The sequence below is a fragment of the Peromyscus californicus genome, unplaced genomic scaffold (assembly GCF_007827085.1).
Source record: "Peromyscus californicus insignis strain IS unplaced genomic scaffold, ASM782708v3 Scaffold_11__1_contigs__length_118956290, whole genome shotgun sequence".
In the NCBI taxonomy this organism is placed as follows: Eukaryota; Metazoa; Chordata; class Mammalia; order Rodentia; family Cricetidae; genus Peromyscus; species Peromyscus californicus.
The window spans coordinates 112,137,680-112,152,538 of NW_026294402.1; the positions used below are offsets into that span (position 1 = coordinate 112,137,680).

Sequence of the window (14,859 nt, forward strand, 5' to 3'; positions counted from 1 at the left end):
TCTTGACAGTAAGTGCCATCAGAGCCATCCCCCAGTGTGAAGACAGTCATTAGTAAATGGCTAAGAGGGGATGTCAACGGTGCTTCAGGCTGCAGTTCACCCACCCACTAATAAAGGCTTTGAACTGGATGCGAGGAAAGCCATCTGGAACACCTTCACCAGAGAGCATTTCCAGTGGTCAAGGACAAACCTCGCAATTCAGTGAAACAACTGAGCAAGAAAAATAGCAGCACTGTAAGCCCAAGTTTCTGAATGAGATCTTGCTCTGAGCAGGCCTCCCTGCACAACAATACCGGTAGTTCAAAAACAATTTGTAAGCAATTCACCAAGAACCGGAAGCAAGCAAATCCTGAGAAGCTGTAAAAGTCTCTCTGTTCTCTCCAGAGGAACGATTTCAGAGCATGTGGCTGAGGTCTGTCAGATCTCTTGATGAGGGGAGTGTTCTTATCTCCAGCCTTCAACACAGTAGCCATTAGATGTGTGACTTCCAAGCATTTATACTGTGGCTGGTGCGAATGAGGAACCGGGTTTGTACTGTTACATTTACATAGCTGTCCATGTCTGTTGACTACCATAGTGAACAAGGACAGAAATAGAGGAGGGCTTCTAAAGCATTGAATGTCTGGTAAAAAGTCGGCGCTACTAAAGCTCTAAGCTGGGCTCAAAGCTTTAACTTGCATGTCACCTCCAACGAATGTCAGTGAATGCCTGCTCCAGGGCTGAGCTGAACTTCCCAGGAAGGAACAATAGACTTGATTATGGTGTCTAACACACATGCAGGAAGTGGAGTTGGTGGCACTCCATGTTTCCCAATGCCAATGCTGCAGAAAGATTAAACACTTTGGAGAAAATAGAAAGATGTCAAGGAAGAGGTTAAGTTCTAAGGCCATGAAGCAGAAGGCCACTCCAGGTTATCCCTTTACTACTCTGCATTGATACCTTTGCATAAACAGTTGGATAGGGATTCCAAATATGTACCTAGAGTCAGCTAGTGGGCGACTAGTTGCCTATTACTTTTTATTTGCTTTGTATATTAATTTATACTTGTTTATTATGTCTCTCCACTGGAATGTGGGATGAGTGAGGACATGGACCAGTCTGGACCAGAAAGTAGAATTATATATAGGAGTGTCAGTTAACATGAGTATTTGTACCCAGCCTTTTAGGTCAGAACTATATCGGAAAGGTGCTGATTTAGCCAGTTGCTAAAGTGCTTACCAGTCAGGTCTAAAGGAAACTCCAGTTCCCCAAATTCCAAAATGCAGAAGGGACAAATGGCTCTCTGTGGTACCTATTAACATACCAAAGTGCATGCTGACCTCCAGGCTCCCTCAGTATCACAAGTACCTGTTACTCATTTCAAAGTCTATGCTAGCATCCTAGCTCTTCTCACCTCTTTCCCTAGCCTAAACTCCCTCCAGCTCATAGACTTCCCTCCCCCAAGTATTCATTCTCCTTATAACCCTGCTATTTCAGATATGCTCTCCCTCAATATTCTCTCTGTCTCTCTGTCTCTTTCTCTCTGTCTCTCTCTCTCTCTCCCTCTCCCTCTCCCTCTCCCTCTCCCTCTCCCTCTCCCTCTCCCCCTGTTTCTGCTTTTCTCATGGCCAGGTCAGTCTACTTGCATGATCAATCTACTTCTTTCTCTTTCTGCTCTGGACACTTCCAGATGCCTCTAGCTGTTCTCTCTCTCTAATATCTACAATAAAAACCTTCTTAACCATGCCATGGATTTGTCCTATCATCAGTTAATATGTTTATATGTACAAATTGTTTATACTTAGCACACATAAAGCTGTGGGTTCAATCTCCCAGCACTCCATAAACTAGACATGGTGGCCCATACCTATAATGTTAGCAATTGGGATGGGAGGTAGAGCTAGGAGGACTGGGAGTTAGTTAAGCCTAGCTCCAGCAATGTAACAATTTGGAGGCCAACGTGGACTACATACAAAGGCCACATCTCAAAAAGAATTTTATACACGAGAGAGAGAGAGAGAGAGAGAGAGAGAGAGAGAGAGAGAGAGAGAATGCTTACTACATGTGATGTATTATATTATGGTTAGACAACAATTTGAGAAAACAATGGACTGAAATAGATTGATCACCCAATTGAGAACATATGAAACCATGTCACCAGAGACCTGACTTCTGTTAGGACAAACAAGTTAAAATTAGAGAACCCTTCCTTGAGATGTTGAAGGAAATTCTCAAGGCTGGTGAGGAATTAAGGTAAAATGAAAGTGAAGAACATTGTAGGCACAAGGAACAGCATAAGTGAGACACTGTCTGTTCAAAGACACTAACAAGAGAAGGATCACTGTTACGATGTCTACTACCCAGAAAGCAAGGAAGATAGGAAGACAGGGGACACGCTGTAAGATACTGGGGAAAGTGTCCCTGGCGGACTGCTGCAGATCCAGGCCAACCAACATCACCCAAGGGTACCCTTCCCACGAATGACCACAGGTTCCCTTGGGCCCTTTTATCTAGCCTTCAAAATTCAACAGTGATTCTGTTTTTTGCTAATGTTTTTGCTCAATGACTTCAGTGGTATCATGAAAAACTTTGCAAGAGTACACCCACTTATCCAACAAAAACAGGGAGACATAGACTATAATATACACCTTTAACCACAACACAGACTGCTGTGAGCATTGATGCAAGGCATTGATGACACAGGTATGGCTGAATTTAAACTCCTACACTAGGCATTTCTTAGAAGCAGAAACATTCTATTTGCCCAGGGACTCATCTAAGGGCTCACAATTAAAAGAAGCAGAACCAGGGGTCCAAGTCTGTAACATGAATCTTAAAAGTTCTTATTAATAAAATCAAACCTGAGGCCAGTTATTGGGGTGAATACTGGAAGGTTAGAGAGGTAGAACAAGCCACAGCTACCTCACCTGGCCAACTTCTCAGCTGGTCTTGTTTCCTCAGACTGGAAGCCTCTGTGTCCTCATATCCGAATGGCTCTCAGCTGAACTGTGCTTCTCGAAAGCCTGAAAGCTTAACCAGCCAAATGCTTCTTGTTTCTGGTCTTCACGCCTTATATACCTTTCTGCTTTCTACCACCACTCCCTGGGATTAAAGGCTTGCTTTCTGGGATTAAAGGCGTGATGAGTCACTATGCCTGTCTGTATCCTTGAACACATGGATTTCTGCCTCTGGAATGCTAGGATTAAAGGCATGTGCTACCATTGCCTAACTTCTAAGTTTAATATTGTGGCTGTTCTGTCTCTGACCCCAGATAAGTTTATTAGGGTTCACAATATTTTGGGGAACACAATATCACCACACAAGTCACATGATTCAAGCTCCATGCTTTCCTTCCAAAAGAAGGCCCCCACTGAGGTCACCATGACAGTACCAACCATTTACTATCCAGTGAAGAAATTCTCCAACAAGCCCCACTTGGGTAGCCAGGGGGACCTTCTCAGCTAGTGTTCCAACACATGCTGATGTGGGTGTTGAGTTTGGTGAAATTGGCTTGGGATGTGCAGTGACACCTTGTGTTTTCAGAAGGTAGTGATGTTCAACTCTTGCAAATCCAGAGCCCCCTTTCTAATAATTTCAAGCCAATTGTTCACAGGGATATTAGCTCTAAAATAAGATGAGTCATTTTCAGGCTCATGGAATCGTACCTCTTTCCACCTGATGGCCCTAACACTCTTGAGAATCTAGAGAGGTCTAGATACTTGGTATGTGTCTTGTAAGTGGAGTGACCAACTGTTTTGGTTGAATTTCAGAATTGAGGATCCCAAAACTTGGAAAATGTGGCTCATCCAGGAGTTCACTGGTCAATTGGAATGACTTGGTTGCTCTGTCAGGAATTTAATACATATGCTGTCACCATCACTTTATTATTTTATTTATTCTGTGCGTGTGCATGTGAGTGCATGCAGGGGAATGTGGGGGCATTTGAGGGCATGCAGGCACCAGGTTTCTTCCTGTCACTCCCTCCCTTGTTTTTGAGACAGGGTCTCTCACTGAACCCAATACTCACAGATTGGCTAGACTGGCTGGCCAGCCAGCTTTGAGTGTCTTTCTGTCTCCATTTCCCCAGCACTATGGTTGCTGGGATGAATGGTCATGCCTGGCTTTTTATGTGGGTACTGGAGAGCTGAACTCAGGCCCTCATGCTTTTCCAACAGGTACTTTAGTGGCTAAGTTGACCCATCTCCACGGCCCAGTTCATCAATATCTTTACTGGGGAGATGGTACAGCAGTTGAAAATGCTTGCTGCCCTTCAGAGGACCTGAGTTCCATGTCTGGCATCCACACTGGGTAGCTCCAGGGTAACTCATGCCCTCTTCCAGCCTCCATAGTCAATTACCCTCATGTCGACGTGGCTCATCCTTTCAGGTGCCTGGTTTTCATCTCTGTCTCTTCGATGAAAGTCTATTCAACTCTTTGGCCAATTTCAGAGGGGACATGGGCTGTTTTCATTATTATTTATATATCTGTTATTTTTACTTTTTAGGTTTCAGAAACCCTGATAGATGTTTGAGGTTTACACACGTAAATTAATTAAAAGTCCTACCAGGGGGTGGGAGAGGGTGTCCAAATGAAAGTGTTGCCATGGTTTGCCAAAGATCTCCACAGCCTGTGGGAGTAAAACTGGGGTTGAAGCCGGATCTAATATGCAAGGGTTGGCTGCTCCTATAGCAGCCCCCCTGTGTAACCACAGCAATGTAAGTTAGCTGACAGAGATGGATGTCCTTGGACAGTGACATGTAAATGACCACTTCAGACCTTCCAGTTCTCTGGAGAATTCTCAGCATGCTAACTTCTGAGGTAGATAAATGAAGGCCTTGGAGTGCCACCTCGAGAGATGGAGGACCCTGGAGGACTCCATAGCAATGCTTTCTCTGCCGTACTCCAGCTCTGTAACCCCTGGGTTGGTAATAGCTATTTCTCAGGATTACTGGGGAGCAGAAGATAAGATCACCTGATGTGAGTCTATCTTGCTTTGTGACTGACACATGATAAATGCCCCATAAATGTGAGCTCACCAAACACCTCAGAAAAGGAAGCTTGAAATGTCTGTGGCTTTGTAAGCTCCTCAAACTTCCATCAGGGTTTCTGAAATGCAACCCTAAGTGGAAATAACAGATCGCATCAACAGGAATGCAAAACCCCTCCTCTCCTCTAAAATGGGCCAAAGATTTGAATAGACTTTCATGGAAGAAACGTGCAGTTTACAAAGCAGGCACACAAAGGATGAAGATATCTCACTGTCTGCTTTCGAAACATCCTCTTCTACACCCCCAAAAGGCTCCCGAAGGTTTTCAGTCATTTTTTAAACCTGTAGTCACATTGGCTGGCAGGAACTTGAGAAGTGCCTTGCAGGACACAGCACCCTTACAAATGAGTATGATTATCCATCCAGGAAAGTGAGGTTCCACCCAAAGCATGAGCAGTCACCCCTGAACTAGTGTGTCCCCTCAAGTAACAGGGGCATCTTTGCACCAACTCCCCAAACAAGATCTGAGACAATGAGTAACCACACAGCTCCATTTGTGCCAAGTTTTGAGACCAGCTTGGGACAGTACCTAGGGGACAACGTACCTGGAACACAATGCGGGTGACACAGACATCCTTGTCCTGTAGTTGGTAAGTACACAGGCCATACAGTAGTAAACTTATTGAACTATTCATGTAAAAAGAACTTTACTGCTTGTAAATTATGGCCCAATAAAATTTAGGAAAGAGAAAGTAATAGTAAAGGAGAGAGATGCGATGGGGGGAATAAGTGTGGATGGAGACACTCGGGAGATTGGGGCGGGGCTACTTTGAACATTCAGGGAGGAAAGGGGAGGCACCCATTAACCAGCGTCACCATGTGGCCCAGTCTCATTTCACTGAGCTACATTTTAAAAAGGGTTTATTTATTTTATTTTATTTTTATTTTTTTATGCCCTGGGAGGCCAGAAGAGGGCATCATATCCCAAACACAAGAGACAGAGATGGTTGTGAGCTGCCACTTGGTGCCAGGAAGCAAACCCAGACCTTGAGGAGAGCAGCCACTGCTTTTAAGCACTGAGCCATCTCTGCAACCACACTGGGCTTCTCATACTATCTGGAACTTGGTCTTAGGAAGTGTGTCACACAGCCTTCAGGGGAGCATTCCAGCACAGAGGAGGCTCCTCCTGTTTAATCAGGTCTCTTGGGGATTATTATTTAAAATCAGTTTACCAAGTGAAGACCAACAGGCTAAGAACCTGGAATTCTCTCTTCTCAGGAATGGAAACCCTGGCCAGGCTGGGCCAATGAGAAAGAAAAGGCAAAATCAAGTGCTCCAGCCCCACATTCCCAGCTTGATCCAGGGCTGCAGAAGGTCAAGACACAGTCCACAGAGAAGTTCATGGCATTTCACAGGAAAGTGAAGACCATGAAGCCAAGCGGTGTGGGGAGGGGTGGGAATGAGAAGGCTGTTATCTGTTCTTTCCAGAAAAGGTGCTATATCCCGAGAGAAATTCTGTGTTTGTTTTACTTGGTGCTCAGGTGCTCTTTATATGTTGAGCTCTATGATGTCCCTTCTAGTCACACAATCAAGGGGATTTAATTGTACTCTATCACACAACACAAATGAGTTAATTACCTTCCTGACTATTCCTGTGGACTTCCCAAGTATGGGAACTGCATTGGTCATTATAATTTGTTATTCAGCCTAGAAGCTGTATGTTCAACCTGCTCCCTGTAAGATGTGGCCTTAATTGTCATCTCAGCATCCCAAGGCTCTCCTGGGAAGCACCTCCCACACCCTCCCTGCTGATGCTGTGAGCCCCCATCTCAGCATCCCAAGGCTCTCCTGGGAAGCACCTCCCACACCCTCCCTGCTGATGGATGCTGTAAGCCCCCATCTCAGTCAGCATCCCAAGGCTCTCCTGGGAAGCACCTCCCACACCCTCCCTGCTGATGCTGTGAGCCCCCATCTTGGCATCCCAAGGCCCTCAGGCTTAGCATCTGCTCTCATTTCCCAGACTTGATCCTGTGATGAACTTCTGAGTCTTCATGGCCATGCTGGACTTTGACACACCCCAAACCTGCAAAGTTCTTCCTCTGCATCCCTACTCTTGAGTCCTTTCCGTGCAGCCTCCACGCAGCACTCCTCTGCAGGACTCACCCTCATGTCTGCCTTGTGACTGCCATTGTCCTCTACCAAACTCCAAATCTCACATCTGCGGCTTTGCAGTCTTAGTGTCTAGTAGAAGTCCCCATATACACTGACAGAACAGAGATCAACACAGTCACTAATTACTGATCACGTACTATGAGTCAGCCATGGTGACTGAAGAACGCGTGTCCAAGAATGAACAGCTGAGGGCTGCAGAAATGGCTCCCTGGGCAAACACACTTGTGGTACCAATGTGAGGACCTGAGTTCAAATCCCTAGAACCCATTTAAAAGCTGGATGTATGGCACCAAAATCTCTAATTGCAGTGGCCCTATGAGGTGACAGCAGGCACAGACAAGGGACTCGTCAAAAGCTGCAGGCAGATAGCCTGGCACATGCAGCAGAGAATAACAACACACTATCAAGGCTGTCCTCTGACCTCCACACACATGCTGTGAATGTGCCTGCATACACACTCACATACTCTGAAACACACACATTCACTCATGCTCTTACACATGCTCACACAACTCACATACTCACACTCTCACAAACTCATACACACTCTCACAATTCACACACATACACACACACTCATATACTCTGACACACTCACACACACATTCACTCATGCTCATACACATGCTCACACACACTCACATTCTCCCAAACTCAAACACACACACACACACACACACACACACACACACACACACACAAAGAAATGGGCATATTCCCCTTCACAGCTGAGAACTTCATTGTCCATAGTAGAGCTCCTCAAAACAGTTTAAGGTCAGTGTGAGGACGGAAATGTCCTGACACGTGAAGCTGCACATTAGAGAAAACACTTTAGGAGCTGAAACAAGAAATCAATTGGCTTTAATTTTCCAGCAGACAAAGACAAATTAAATTTTATCGCAATGGACACAACTGTCATTAAAGGTCCATATGTAAAAAGATTAGGTCACAACTACATGCATTCTTAGATCGTCTGCTTAGTGGATGTATGTGCCAGTCTCAGTTTACAAAGAAAAAAGAAAAAAAAAACCTTAGTAATTCTAAATATTTCATATAACCACTCAGAACTCTGAAGACTAGAATTCCCTAAGAGGAGAAGGGTTTTTAACTCAGGCCATCTGAAAGTCTGTCCTAGGTTAAAGGGTCTGCAAGCATCAGCTCACTGTTGGTAAAGCACCCGTCATGGGATGTCCGTTTTCTTACCTGTGAACATGAGATGAGGGGAAAGAGGCAGCAGGGCGGGCCCAGCACGCCACACCTTCCAACCCAGGTTCCTAATTCTGTTAAATGAGAATTCAAGGTCAGAAAGGGCAGGGAGATGGCTCACTGACAGGGAGCACTTGCTACGTAAGCCTGAGGACCTGGGTTCAAATCCCCAGCACCGACAAAAGCCAGGCATGCCTGTACATGCCTTTAACTGCAGCATTGGCAGGGGAGATGGACAGATGCCCAGAGTTCACTGTTTCAGAACTGTTTCAGGTTGAGTGTGAAATGCTGTCTGAAGGGAATACAGTGGAGAGTGAGCAACAGAACAGGGCACCCAACAGCATCCTCTGGCTCTGGACACACATACCTGCACTCACATGCACGCATACTCATGCGCGCACACACACACAAACATGTGCACACACATAAACACATACCCACTAAAAGGATCAAATACTTTCTCCTTGTATATATGTGAGCAAGAAGCTGCATTTTCATTTCTTTTTAAATGATAGGGCGTACAATGTTAATAGAAGTCTGATATTCCTAACTGAATCTGTCTCTCCTTTTCTCCCTTCTTTTCTCTCTAGGAGAAAAGTAATTATTGGGTTTGGGGCACTAATATCCATTTCCTCAGTCTAATAAAAGCAGCTCAAGGTTTTCTGGGAAACAGGTAACCACTCAAAGGAAATAGTGTGTGTGTGTGTGTGTGTGTGTGTGTGTGTGTGTGTGTGTGTGTGTGTGTGTGTGTGAGGCCGTTTCCAGAGACAAATGATGCATGGGATCTCCATCCTAGTCGGTGGATTCATGCCTTGATGGACTCATAATGTGACAGCGCTTTGGGGGGTGGTGGAGGTGAGAGATGGGGCCTTTGAAGAATGTGGGTCACTGAGGTGTGTCCTGACTTCTCCCTCTTCTCTACTTCCTGGCCACCATGGCTGAACTGCTCTGCCATGCCTTTGTCTGCCTTGGTGGACGGACAGCTCCATCACTGAGAGCCAAACAAGTCCCCCTGGCTTCTCTTGGGCATTGTGTCCCGTTACTCAGAGGCATAAACACAAAGGCTAGGGTTATATTCATGTCAGCATTCCTGAGACAGCCTCCACCATTATCTACTACTTAGGTAGCTCAACTGAATTTAACAAAACACAGTTTATCACTTTTTTCTTCTCATTTTATGATTACCTTACAGCAGAACACATTTTTGCTCCAACTAAACATTTCTCTCTCCTGTGACCAAAGAACTGTAATAATTTTAAAAAATATTAAGCTATTAATTTGTAAGTCTAAAAATCTGCTTCCTATTCCTCCCAAGACATACACTTGTGGGGAAATCCGCCAGATGTATTGGTGTGTTGCATAGAGCCCTGAGGTTAAAGGTGAACCTGTGTAAAGAACTCCATCCTGGCTGTCCCTGGTAACAGGATAGGGACAAGGGAGGAAAACTCTTTGCTAACTGATCTACCATATAAATGCCTGGATACCGACAGCCATTTCAGTTTTGTGGCTGTGATAAACACTTTGACATAAGCGATACAGAGAGGAGAGAGTTTGTGTGGTTCACAATTTCATGCTCACCATTTAGGACCATCAAGGCAGGAACTCAAAGCAGTTAGTCACATCCACAGTCAAGAGTACATCCTTGTACATCCTTGCTTGCTCTCTGCCAGTCTTGTTCTCGCTTATACTGTTGAGGACCCACTGCCTAGGTAATGGTGCTGCACACAATGCCTGGCTCTTCCGGGATCAATTAGCAATCCAGACAATCTGCCCCCACCCTGAGACATAGCCACAAAGCCTCCCTAATCTAGATAATTCCTCAGTAATGCTCTTCTACCAGGCAAGTCTAGGTTGTGTAAAGTTAACAGTTAAAACTAACTAACACAAATCACATGGCCTAAAGGAGAAAATCAGGTCACAGAGTACCAACTTGTTTTGACTGTAGAATAATGTGTCTGTCTGTGTCATAGCCTGCCTGTGTCCTCTGGTAGGGGAACTTAAATTCTCAGTTCATCTTCCCTTTTCAAAGCATGGACCCCAGTAATGATAATAATCAAACTATTATTCACAACATTGGCCATCATTACCTGGAAAGTTGTGAATCAAAAGTTTTTGTGGCTTCTATCATCCAAGCCATACAATAATCATTGGGGTTGACACTATAATTAAACCTATTTTACAGATGCAAAGACCAAGGTATGGGAGGTCAAGGCCTACTGTAAATCAAAAGCAAGTGAAAGAGTAAAAGAAAGGCAGAACCAAGATCCAATTCAGGTCTCCCGACTTCAGGAACAACACTAATAAAAGCAAATTTCTACTTCTGGGTCAGAAATCAGAGTCCACCTGGCTAAACCTTTAAAGCCTCTCATTTCTCATGCCAAGAACATCACTCGGGGTGGAGCTGCCTTGATTTACCAGCATTCCCTTTGACTTGCCACATGAGACCTCACTGTCTCCTGCACACTGGCAAGTGCTATCTTAATCATTGACCAGAGCAGAAGTGTTTTCGGAGTCACGTGAAAAGCAAGGTAGCACTCCCCACAGTCAACATCACTCTAGCTTTGCTAGAGTCTCAACATTCATGGGGTTCCCCACAACTGAGGTATTACCCCAGGGATCTCAAACTTTGCACTTAGCAAACTGTTCCAACCCACCAGAGATAGCAGGGGGCAGAAAGGCAGTGTGAGGTTAGTTCTGACCATTAACAATCCTCTCTGGGCTTTCAGACGTAAAGAAAGCCTTCCCTTTGGAGGACAGGAGGGAAAACACTGCTATGCTGTACACTCACTCAGTCAGGGTTCAGTGACAAGCTCAGGTAACTATTCAAAAGGCATTTTCTTCACTGTGCTGTACACAGCCCATATTTTATGCAATACTAATACCACATTTAAAAATATTAAAAATAGAGGAATCTGAGAAAAAAATGTTTACATAACATTCTACTTTTAAAACTTTACCACAAATCTAAAATTATTTCAAACTGAAAGGCTTTAAAAAAAAAGTCCAAATGACAAACAGGATAGTGGATTCCCCACACCAGCCCCGGAAGGGTGTCCTCTTAGACTGTGCTGCTAACGGCCTACAGCTGAAGGGAAAAGCAGAGTTGTTTCCATCAACTGAGAACTACCGGTAGCCGCGGTTCTGGGCTCCTCTAGGCCAAGGTCACAAGAGCGGACAACTTGTCCTGCTCACTAGGAGCAGAGGAAGTCTGGAAGCTTCTTCTCAGTTCTTCATACCTGGGCTATACTGACACTCCTTTATAGGAGCACAGTGTGTGTGGAGGTGAAGGGAGGCAGTGGGGAGAGAGAATAAGGAAGAGGATGCGGTGAATGAGATGGAGGGGAAATGTAAGAAATATCCCTGTTATCCACATGGGGTCAGGGGAAGGATTTACACATTTGTATAAGTAACTTGTTAACAAAGTAGGTAAAAACACTGGAGTGGTAGTTATACATTATACAAAAAAAGTCCAAGTTTTTTCAAAGTTTCATAAACACCAATTAAAAAGTTATTTGGTACAAACCGAACATTTCCACAGAGTTTTAAAAATCAGAAAAATGATACCTGGTACTCTTGGGAAATTTGGTAAGAAAGTTTTGAGGTCAGGTGTTTTAAATCAAGAACAGTTTTCAAGAATTTGCAGGTCTCTTCCTTATAGACTATTTTTAATCTTCAACCTAAGACTAGAACACAAGAGATCTACCGAGGTTCGAACCTCTTCAGATATGAGGAAGAAGGCCTTAGTGTAACAGGGGAGAAGACACCACACCGTGTCACCAGAAGTGGTTACCACACCTCAGATCAGCACAGAGATAAGAGACTACCTTTGGTAAAGACTTAATGATGACGCCCAGGAAGATTAGTGGTCGACTTAGGGTCTGCTCCAACTCACGGGCTCAGGTCACATGTAATCTGGAGCTGCTGTAATATTTCTTTCAAGAGTAGCTGTTGGAGAGGAGCCATGTAGCCCTCCTATCGGACAGAAAACACTAGATACATGATGGAACTCTAATATTAAAAAAAAAAAAAAAAAAGGTCTCTTTTAGGCCAGCAAGATGGCTGAGTGAGTAAAGGGGCTGCTAGAACTGACAACCAGTGATGGATCCCCAGAAGCCACAGGGCAACAGGAAAAACCAACTCCTGAAAGCTGTTCTTACTCCACACGCATGTGTCTCTTTCACACATACATGTATGTGACAACTCTCTCTCTCTCTCTCTCTCTCTCTCTCTCTCTCTCTCTCTCTCTCTCTCTCTCTCTCACACACACACACACACACACACACACACACACACACACTAGTATTCTAACCTCACCTCTTATTTCAGAGACTTTATGATGACATGTGATATATGATTATATATCCAACAATTCAGAAATGATAAATTAGGAGTCAACCCCCAAATTACTTTTTCAATAAGACAATGGAGGTAAATCATCCAAGAATAAACCATGGCCCCAAGGCAGAATCAAAGCACAGTCACTGAGCTAAGTGTGGTGGCACACACAAGTAATTTCAGCATTTGCTAGATGGAGGCAGGAGATTGGGAGTTCAAGGTCACCCTCTACTAGACAGTGAGTTCAAGGCCAGCCTGGGCTACATACAATTCTGTCTCAAAGGAAATCCAAAACAAGCAAACAGAAACTTTCATGACTCCTCCAACACTGTATTTTCAAGGTGTGCCCACTTATATCTTTATTAATGGTGCCCTTGTATGGAGGAAGTAAAGAATTTTTCAAAATTCCAACTATTCTCGTGAATGTAAAGAAAACATGATAGCCCAATGCATTAAATATCATTCACCAGCTTTTAGGTCCAATGTAGTGTTCTACCCATCTTACCCCAACAGCCTCATAAGCCCACAGTCCATGTCCATCCAAGCTTTCTTCCATTTACCTTTAAGTAGAATAATTTAGTCAGACACCAAGGTCTTTCTACTCATAACCAAATTTGCTAAGAAAAAAATTGTAATTTGCCTTCATATTCATCAAAAGCAAAAGCAGTCATTAAGGTTTGAACATAACAGCCTTCCTCCAACTCTCAGAATGGCTAGCGAGGAGGGCAGCAGAGACGAGCGAAGGTTACCCCAGCTGATTTCTAGGTTCAGGAAAGGAAGCCACATAATTTAAGACAAACACCTGGAGGTGTTGAGGGGGGGTAGTATTTTGTTTCCACCTCAAAAACATTGCAGGCAGACATGCAGCAAATCACATCGCTGGGATACTCAATTATCTGAACACACTAATTAGCTAAATGTAATCAACCGGCTTTCACTCTTCTCCTTGCCTGGTGTGTATTTCTAGAGCATCGCTTTTCTCATTCCTCATAGCAGGCAGACCATTAGACAGTCTACATGGCGCAGCCGAGGGAAACAAACACACACAGATTTTTTTGCTGATGGCAGGAGTTTCTTCTCACGCTTAGGGCAAAGGAACCCACACTACGGAAACAGCAGCACCGGCTGGCTGTAGATTTTAATTACTCTCCACACCAATTTTGCAGAGAAGACTTAAAGTTCAATTAGGTAATATGATGCTCGGTTAGGGTTGTTTTCATAAAACGGGGCACAGGCTTTCAAGTAGTAAATATGTAGCCGTGACAGGATTAAATATTCATGAAATCAAGAGTGACTGGAAGGCTGGGGATATCAGACTATTAAAATTCATATAGTTTTCACAGCGTAAATCTTGTACCCACTTGTACGGCGCCCCGTTCTGGTCTGTTTTGGAGTGTGTTCAGATTCCAACTCCTGCGTAGCTTACCACTTAAATAATAATAGTATTGATTTTTGTAGATCAACAACAACCCTGATTCTTATCTCAGGTTTCAAAACACAGAAACAATTTTAAGCATTTGCAAATCCAAACTTGTTAAAGATCTGTCTGCAGACACAGAACAGCAGCACTCTGTTTGATCCCAACATGCTCTAGTATCTGTTTAATCTACTGGTGTCTTTGCAAAGGTCCAAGGAAAATCAAGGTATTCACAAGGAGGAGCACTTCAGGAGACGTGGCTTGCTTCTAGAGCGCAAGTGCCTATCTGCCTGTACACTTCCTTACCTGAAACACCGTGGAAATAAAGTAGATTGACTCTTCTCGGGTTCCAATATTCTGATTTGCTGAACCAACTTTCCCCCAATATTAGCAGCGGCTTTCAAAATGCTTTAACAAACACACGTGCGAACTCGATTCCGATGGAACTCAACAACTAGCTTCCACCAAACTAAACTCCGAGCGTGGGTAGAGGCAGCAACTGCCCAGGGATGGCTGTAATAAGCACACTCTCTGAATATCACCAAGGCGTCATCTTCTGTGCCATTTCCCCTACTGTACAATTTTCTCAGCAGAGGAAAACACCAGCAGCAGAGAATGGCATCTGAGCCATTTTTACTGGAAATCAATTACCTAAAGAACTCCACACAGTCAGGCGCAGGTCTCCCCTGGTCTACCATGACACAGCAGGGCTGCAAAGGACTTGCAGGGTTCATCTGCTGACAGGCACCGGGTCCCTGCCCTC

At 44.3% G+C, this 14,859-nt stretch overlaps 1 protein-coding gene and 1 long non-coding RNA gene across 12 annotated transcripts in view; both read right to left on the reverse strand.

Annotated features, from left to right (window-relative positions):
- Positions 1-14,762, reverse strand: part of LOC128100970 (uncharacterized) — a 172,136-nt gene extending 157,374 nt beyond the window's left edge. The window contains exon 1 of the long non-coding RNA XR_008214974.1: positions 14,748-14,762. This is a non-coding gene — a long non-coding RNA (uncharacterized LOC128100970). The remainder of the gene's footprint in view (positions 1-14,747) is intronic.
- The window catches only part of Rbms3 (RNA binding motif single stranded interacting protein 3), a 1,493,133-nt gene that overhangs the window by 1,324,044 nt on the left and 154,230 nt on the right, over positions 1-14,859 (reverse strand). Inside the window, exon 1 of one of the 11 annotated variants that reach the window (XM_052723614.1) lies at positions 14,403-14,515. The exons of the other annotated variants lie outside the window; for them this stretch is intronic. The gene's annotated coding sequence lies outside the window, so the exon portion shown is untranslated. Of the gene's footprint in view, positions 1-14,402; positions 14,516-14,859 lie in introns of those variants that run through there. 11 annotated transcript variants of the gene reach the window in all.